Genomic DNA, 6,709 nt, shown 5'->3' with positions numbered 1-6,709 from the left:
AAAGCTTCAATTCATATTTATTTTATAACATTAGGTTATAACAGATATCAATAACGCTTAGGAATAATTATTATAATCGTTGTTTATTATCTAAAGGATAATATATTATCAAATTCATTAACGAGATTTAATTTTACTTCACTTAATGATACATACAAAATTCAAATTTAATTCTGTATGTCATTCCCATTTGTGCCACTGTGCACTTGTTGAATTTATAAAAGGTTTACCTATAACATATCGAGCTCAATGGGTAAAGGGTGTCTAACTTCGAGGTATCCAATGGGATACCCTTTTGTAATAGCTTTGAAATGGGATCAACATTGACAAAACAAAAGTAAATGACAAAAATATAAGCCACTTAGGCGCTTTATAGAATACAGGACGAGGTCCTAATACTGTATAAATTAGACAATATAAATTGCTTTATACCGATATAAATACGAATATAATTCAATGGTATGTGTTCAATTAACTTTATATGAAATAAATGGTCTGGAATAATTTTGAATTAAAATCTTATTATCTTTAAACGAGATTAAACAATGTAAACAATAATCGAGAACATCAAGAATCTTATAAAGATCATTATAAAACGATTCGTCGTTTGAATGGTAATACCAATTTAAAATAATCTGAATATATAAAAATAAAATATATAAATTTGTTCAAAATTTGGTATGAACTTGGAGTTCGGTGAGTATTCGGACGACTAAGAAGGGGAATGGGGTTTATCGGAACCGATTCGGACGACAAAGTTCTGACAGGACCAAGAAAGTGGATCGAAATAAGAATATTTGCAAATCAGCGAGGAAAACAAGATTAATGTGGTCTAAATTTGTTTTGAACCTATTTAGATTCTTTTCAAAAGTCACGGTGGGTATATATATTTAGGTCAAAATAAATTTAGATTTATAATATTGAGAAAAAAGAAAAAAACATTGATAAAACATTTGTTTATCTGCAGACGGACATGTATCGGACGAAGGATTTCGGACAGCCAAATTGGGAATCGATTATAGTTTTGGAAAATGCCAATAAAAACTATTGAAATTTAAACTGGTATTATATTTTCTTTGTTTAAGTGCACCATGTGCGATTTGATTCACATGAGGTACTTTTACCGTTGCAAAAACAGCACGTGTATGTAACGACGAACCGTTATTTTGGATTGTCAAGCTTTTTACAACAATAACTCAAAATAACTATATATATTATATGGGTTTTATACTCATAAGTATACAAAAATGAATGTAAAAATAAAGAATGATGAATCTAGAAGCGTTGGGAGCACCTCATTAGTCTCCAAAAGATGTTGTATAACCTCGGCTGGCCGTCGAGGGACAGGATAAAAAAAAACAGTCGATCTCAGATTTCCCCGTCTGTGACGGAGAATCTGGATGACAGACAAAATCTGCAATATGTTACTATTTCCACTTTATATTGTACTCACGGGATTTATATAGCTTGCTACTTCCCTTTTTGGCAACTTTGATTCACTTTGACTGCTCCCTGAGGTGATATTATGGGATGATAGATGACTTGATTGGTGATAGTTGTGATGATATACCTGTCAGCAGTAGTTGCGTACAAAGTTATTCACTGACGGCAGAGGATGATGATTGCAGCTGGCGGATACGATGGTATGACGTCATGGGGTGATGATGATGACGAATGAGTTGAGGTCTGGGCAACAATGGTGGTGATGGCCATGGTAGTGATTACTCATTGGGTTAGTTGGCAAAAAAAAGGAGGGAAAAAAATTCAGGTGCACTAATCCCGACACAGGCACATTAAACGGAAACAGAATCTCGAGGACGTCGGCTTTGGGATGGTAAAATGTCCAGTTTAAACTTCGGATTTTCTTTCGGTGTCATGAATCTCGGTGTATGATCACTTTTTGGCAGCAAAACTACTTTCAGCAAATTTGGGGTTAACGGGCCGCAACGATTTGTGGTTTAATTTGGCATTAAATTTGGAGGCACAAAGTGCAGTAGATAATTTGACGTTTGTCTGTTACGAAGAATGTTCAGGAAGTCTATTTTGTTGTTTGGAGTTGCTTCGGCATAATTAAATCCACTCACACATTCGCAAGAAAATCAAAATGGCGGCTGTGCCTACCATGGGGAAAAATTCCACGTTGCGGCGCAGTAGATTTTGCGTACACCAAAAAATTTCCTCAAACACACATTTTCTTTAAAAAGAATTTCCAGGGAAGTCTGTATTCCTTACTGCCTTTATGCTGGAGCCGCCAAGCATTGGTGGCTGTACACGGTTTTTGGCAATGCGAGGTTATGTGCCTTCTCGTTCCTTACGGCAAAGTGTCACTCCTACAAATTGCAAATAAGAAAAATCCACGATTTACTAAAATGCCAAATTCTTATTGGCCGGTTCACCACTCATTGTACTTACCGTGCGATAGAAAAGTGTAGAATTTATTTGCAAAAAGGAAGTTTTTTTTATATTGCGTCGTGCAAAAATTATAAATTAGCAATATGGCGTTGCTAATAATTTTTTTCCTTTTTTGCAAATACCTTTTCTTCTTGGCACGACTTGTCTCTGTTGCCTCTTCTACTTTTGTCTGCAATCGATCTTAGTTAAATGGCGCCATGCATGACATTAGTTTTTTGACGTTGCCACTTTGCGAAAATAAGTGGAAGTGTCAAGAAAATTGCCTACGTGGCAAGCGAATGCCCACAATGTTAGAGCGTTCGTACGCCGACGCTCGCATTATATGAAGTGTTATGGCAGGTTTACATTTACGAAATCGAGTGGATTTCATAAATGTAAACCGCATTATGCTAGGTTAACATAACAAACCCGAACATGTTGGCATAGGCCAGCCGAAGCCATACTGATTCGGGAAGTTAACCGAAGTATGTAGATGTGGGGAAGAACCGCGACCCTGATGTATAAAAACCAATAAAACAGACAAAAAGTGGACTAAAGCCGGGCACTTATTTCGTTGGCACCATATGTTGTAAATCCTTCGAATGATAGACCCCAATTTTCCTACCTTGTAAGTTTTCAAGTTCGTATAATGAAGTTCCGACCTGTCTGGCAACTCTGCATTTTACAAACTTTTGACATAATTTAGAATTGATATGGCGCGAAGCGTCGCTCAAAATGAAGTTCCGCCTGAGTATTTCCTGTCCCGGTTTAAAACATATTTCGCGAGATCGAGTGTTGTAACGTGTTGCCGATTTTTCATAGCAATCGTGAATTTTATCTTTAATCGTATTACGTGCCAACGCCAAAAGATCATGTTTCGGGATAATTTCTACCCCGCCGTCCTCTAGTGTTCCGAGTTTTTGTGCTAAGTCGTATTCGCTCGCGTGTGTTATCATGTGCTGCCCAAATAGTGAAAAATATGGTGTAAACCCGGTAGAAGTGTGTAAAGTGGATCTTAAAGAACATTCGATTGCGGATAGATGTCTATCCCAATCTTTCTGATCCTCCGATACGTAAGATCGAATCGCCGCGATAATGCTCCGATTGACCCTCTCGGAAGCATTCGCTTGAGGCGAGTAAACCGCGTTACGGACTTGTTTACAACCATATTTCTCTAAAAACGAAGTGAATTCCGTGGATATAAATTGTTTTCCATTATCGGAATGAACAATTTGTGGCACACCAAATTTGTGGAAAACCTCGGACTCCAAATATTTAACGACACTTTTTGAGTTTGCGTTCGCTAAAGGCTTCAATAAAACGAATTTCGTTAAGTGATCTAACACGATAAAAATAAAAGTATTCCCTAACCTCGATCTCGGAAACGGTCCAACGAAATCAATATATATCTTTTGCCACGGTCGGTCAGTGATGGTCTCTTTGCCCATTTTGGCTCTTAATACTTTGTTAGGAGCCTTCGTCTCCTTACAAACAATACAGTTATTAATGAATGCACGGACTAGTTTTGCCATTTTGGGAAAATAAAAATACTGACGAAGTGCCGCGATCGTCTTTCCTATACCGCAGTGAATTTTCAATGAAGACATGTGGACATTTTTAATTAAGTTTTCGGTTAAAGCTGTTGGAACCCAAAGTTTCCATATAAAGTTCTCATGTACTGGAGTACCATCAGACGGAATCGTCTTTTTATATACAAATGAATCAACAATTTTTAAGTCCGGAAGACTGTCTTGGTTCTGGCGTACCAATTCTAGCAACTGAGTGTACTCTTCATTCTTGAAATCGGGCGAATCTAAATCAATCAAAGGCTTTTCATCAATGAACATGTTGATTTCATCCATGTGTAAACGAGATAAAGTGTCCGCGACTACATTTTGCGATCCCTTTCTGTGGTGTATATCGAAGTTAAAAGCCTGAAGCTTCAAGCTCCACCTCGCCAACCGACCACTGAGATCTTTCTGCCCCATCAACCATTTCAAAGCGCTGTGATCAGTGATAACCGTGAACGGCATCATCTCAATGAAGGGACGGAATTTCTTTATTGCACTGATCACGGCTAAGCACTCCCGCTCAGTGACACTATAATTTCGTTCAGCATTCGTCAACTGAGCGGAATGAAAGGCGATGGGGCGTTCCAGACCTTCAGCGTCTAGCTGGAACAGCACTGCGCCTAGCCCAAGATTGGAGGCATCGCATTGAACGTAAAATCTTTTATCGAACACAGGATGGTTCAAAACAGGACTTGTAGTCAGAGCTACTTTTAATTTGTTGAAAGCCTCGATTGCGGAATCACCGAATGAAAAAGTTCTGCCCTTCTTCAAGGTGCTAGTCATGGGAGCGGTTATTTCGGCATAATCTTTGATGAAGCGCCTAAACCAAGAAGCCATCCCTAGGAACCTGCGAACATCTCTAGCGGACTTTGGAATTGGAATATCAGTGATTGAGTTAATCTTCGATGGATCAGGCTTCAGTTTTCCTGCCCCAACGATATACCCGAGGTATCTAAGCTCTCGACGACAAAATTTGGATTTCTTGAGATTGATGGTTAAGTTTGCCCTGGTCAACATTTCACCTACCTGACGAAGTAGTTCGACATGTGAGTCAAAATCCGGAGAAACTACTAACAAGTCGTCGAGGTATACGAAAACCTTGTTTTTCAGTTCCGGTGAGATCACTCTATCCATTAACCGACATAACCGTTGGGCTGCATTGCACAACCCAAACGGCATGACAGTAAATTGATAGTGTGGTCTCCCCGGAACTGTAAACGCAGTCTTCGGACGGCTTTCTGTTGCCAGAGGCACTTGCCAAAATGCATCCTTCAAGTCGATGCTTGATATAAAATAAGTGTCTTGAAGCCTGCCTAAGAGTGCGTCTATAAATGGTAGCGGATAAGCATCTTTTACGGTAACTTCATTTAGCTTGCGTGCATCCAAGCAAAGCCTGTTCTTTTCGCCTCTACGTACGAGTGTGACTGGCGAATTCCATGGACTTGTACTCGGTTCTATAACACCTAGACTCAACATGCGATCCAATTCCTGATATATAAGAGACTCGACAGCTGGCGATACTGGATAATGTCGCTGTTTTATGGGGACAGCATCCCCAGTGTCAATGACATGTTCCTCCAGATCTGTCTTGCCGAGACCATGCTTCTCAAAATCTCTAAAACTTTCCTTAGCTTTCTCCAGCAAGGCTAATTGGTCATCGGACAAGATATGCATATCGGAATCTATTTTATCGGAATGGATCTCTAAGCTGCTAATAAGTTTTGGTGCTACACTGAACTCTTTCCAAAAGTCTACACCGCAGTACATGGAATTCTCGAGACCAGGAATAAGATAAACATCCATGGTCTTCGTCTTACCGTCGTACGAGAGCTCAACACTAACTTTACCAGAACAAGAAACTCGCTGGCCACTAGCTGTACCGACGCTACATTTATATACAGGATTAACCTTCAGATTTAATTTCTCAACCAAAGAAAAACAATTTTTACCTAAGCAGGTAACACTGGCTCCACTATCAAAAAGAGCTAAAACTGATACTCCATTAACAAGAACTTCTCTAAATGGTCGAGGATCATTGGGTCTAAAATCAGAAAATTGAGCAGACGATATTGATAACCTTTTAAGTCGCCTACGTTTATATCGCTGACGGGTCTTCATAATACGTTTGGAAACAAAAACAGTGGTATCGGCCGTTATTTCGGAATTGAAAATTCTATCACGAGTCTTCCTATAATTGGCCATGCGGACGTGAAAAGGTAATGTCAAATCAGGTTTGGTTTTGGCTAAGTTGTTGGAAAGTCTGGGTAATACTCTACATGGATCAGAAAGAATTGGATCTGTAGACATGGAAACATCAGTAGAGACTAGTCAATCCACTGTCTGAGTAGCTATGGATTCGGACTTAGAAACATTAGAACGACTAATTTGTTTGCAGTTATTGCATTGTGGGGTGGTAACCCCTGGTGATCCGCAGCGGAAACAAAATACTGAACGATGTGAACTAGAGCAGTTCTTAAAAATGTGGCCATTGCTGCCGCAATTCCAACATCGTAAAGGCTCACTCTTGGAAACACCAGTTGGCTTCTGCCGTAAACGCAACTCCTCAACATCATGGACTAAATCATCAAAATCAGAATCGTTAATTTCATTTATCATTCGAGGGGGTTGGCCTGTTCTAAATCTCATCGACGATTCCCTTTCAAGAAACTCTTCAGCTTTTCTAACTTCATTTCGGAATTGTTCAACAGAATAAAAGGTGCCACTGAAAGTTAAATGGGCAAGTCGGG

At 39.3% G+C, this 6,709-nt stretch overlaps 1 long non-coding RNA gene across 1 annotated transcript; it reads right to left on the bottom strand.

Annotated features, from left to right (window-relative positions):
* Window positions 1-342: 342 nt before the first annotated feature.
* LOC141399717 (uncharacterized) lies at window positions 343-2,595 on the bottom strand. Its single transcript, XR_012411913.1, has 2 exons — window positions 2,413-2,595; window positions 343-2,330 (listed from the first exon to the last, which is right to left on the bottom strand). It is a non-coding gene; the product is annotated as an uncharacterized lncRNA (long non-coding RNA).
* Between the last annotated feature and the right edge of the window lie 4,114 nt (window positions 2,596-6,709).

Source organism: Musca autumnalis, unplaced genomic scaffold (genome assembly GCF_047663935.1).
Source record: "Musca autumnalis isolate F117 unplaced genomic scaffold, ASM4766393v1 scaffold_3, whole genome shotgun sequence".
NCBI lineage: Eukaryota > Metazoa > Arthropoda > Insecta > Diptera > Muscidae > Musca > Musca autumnalis.
The sequence above is the reverse complement of the archived record's forward strand: the minus strand, read 5'-3'. Positions and strand labels throughout refer to the sequence as shown.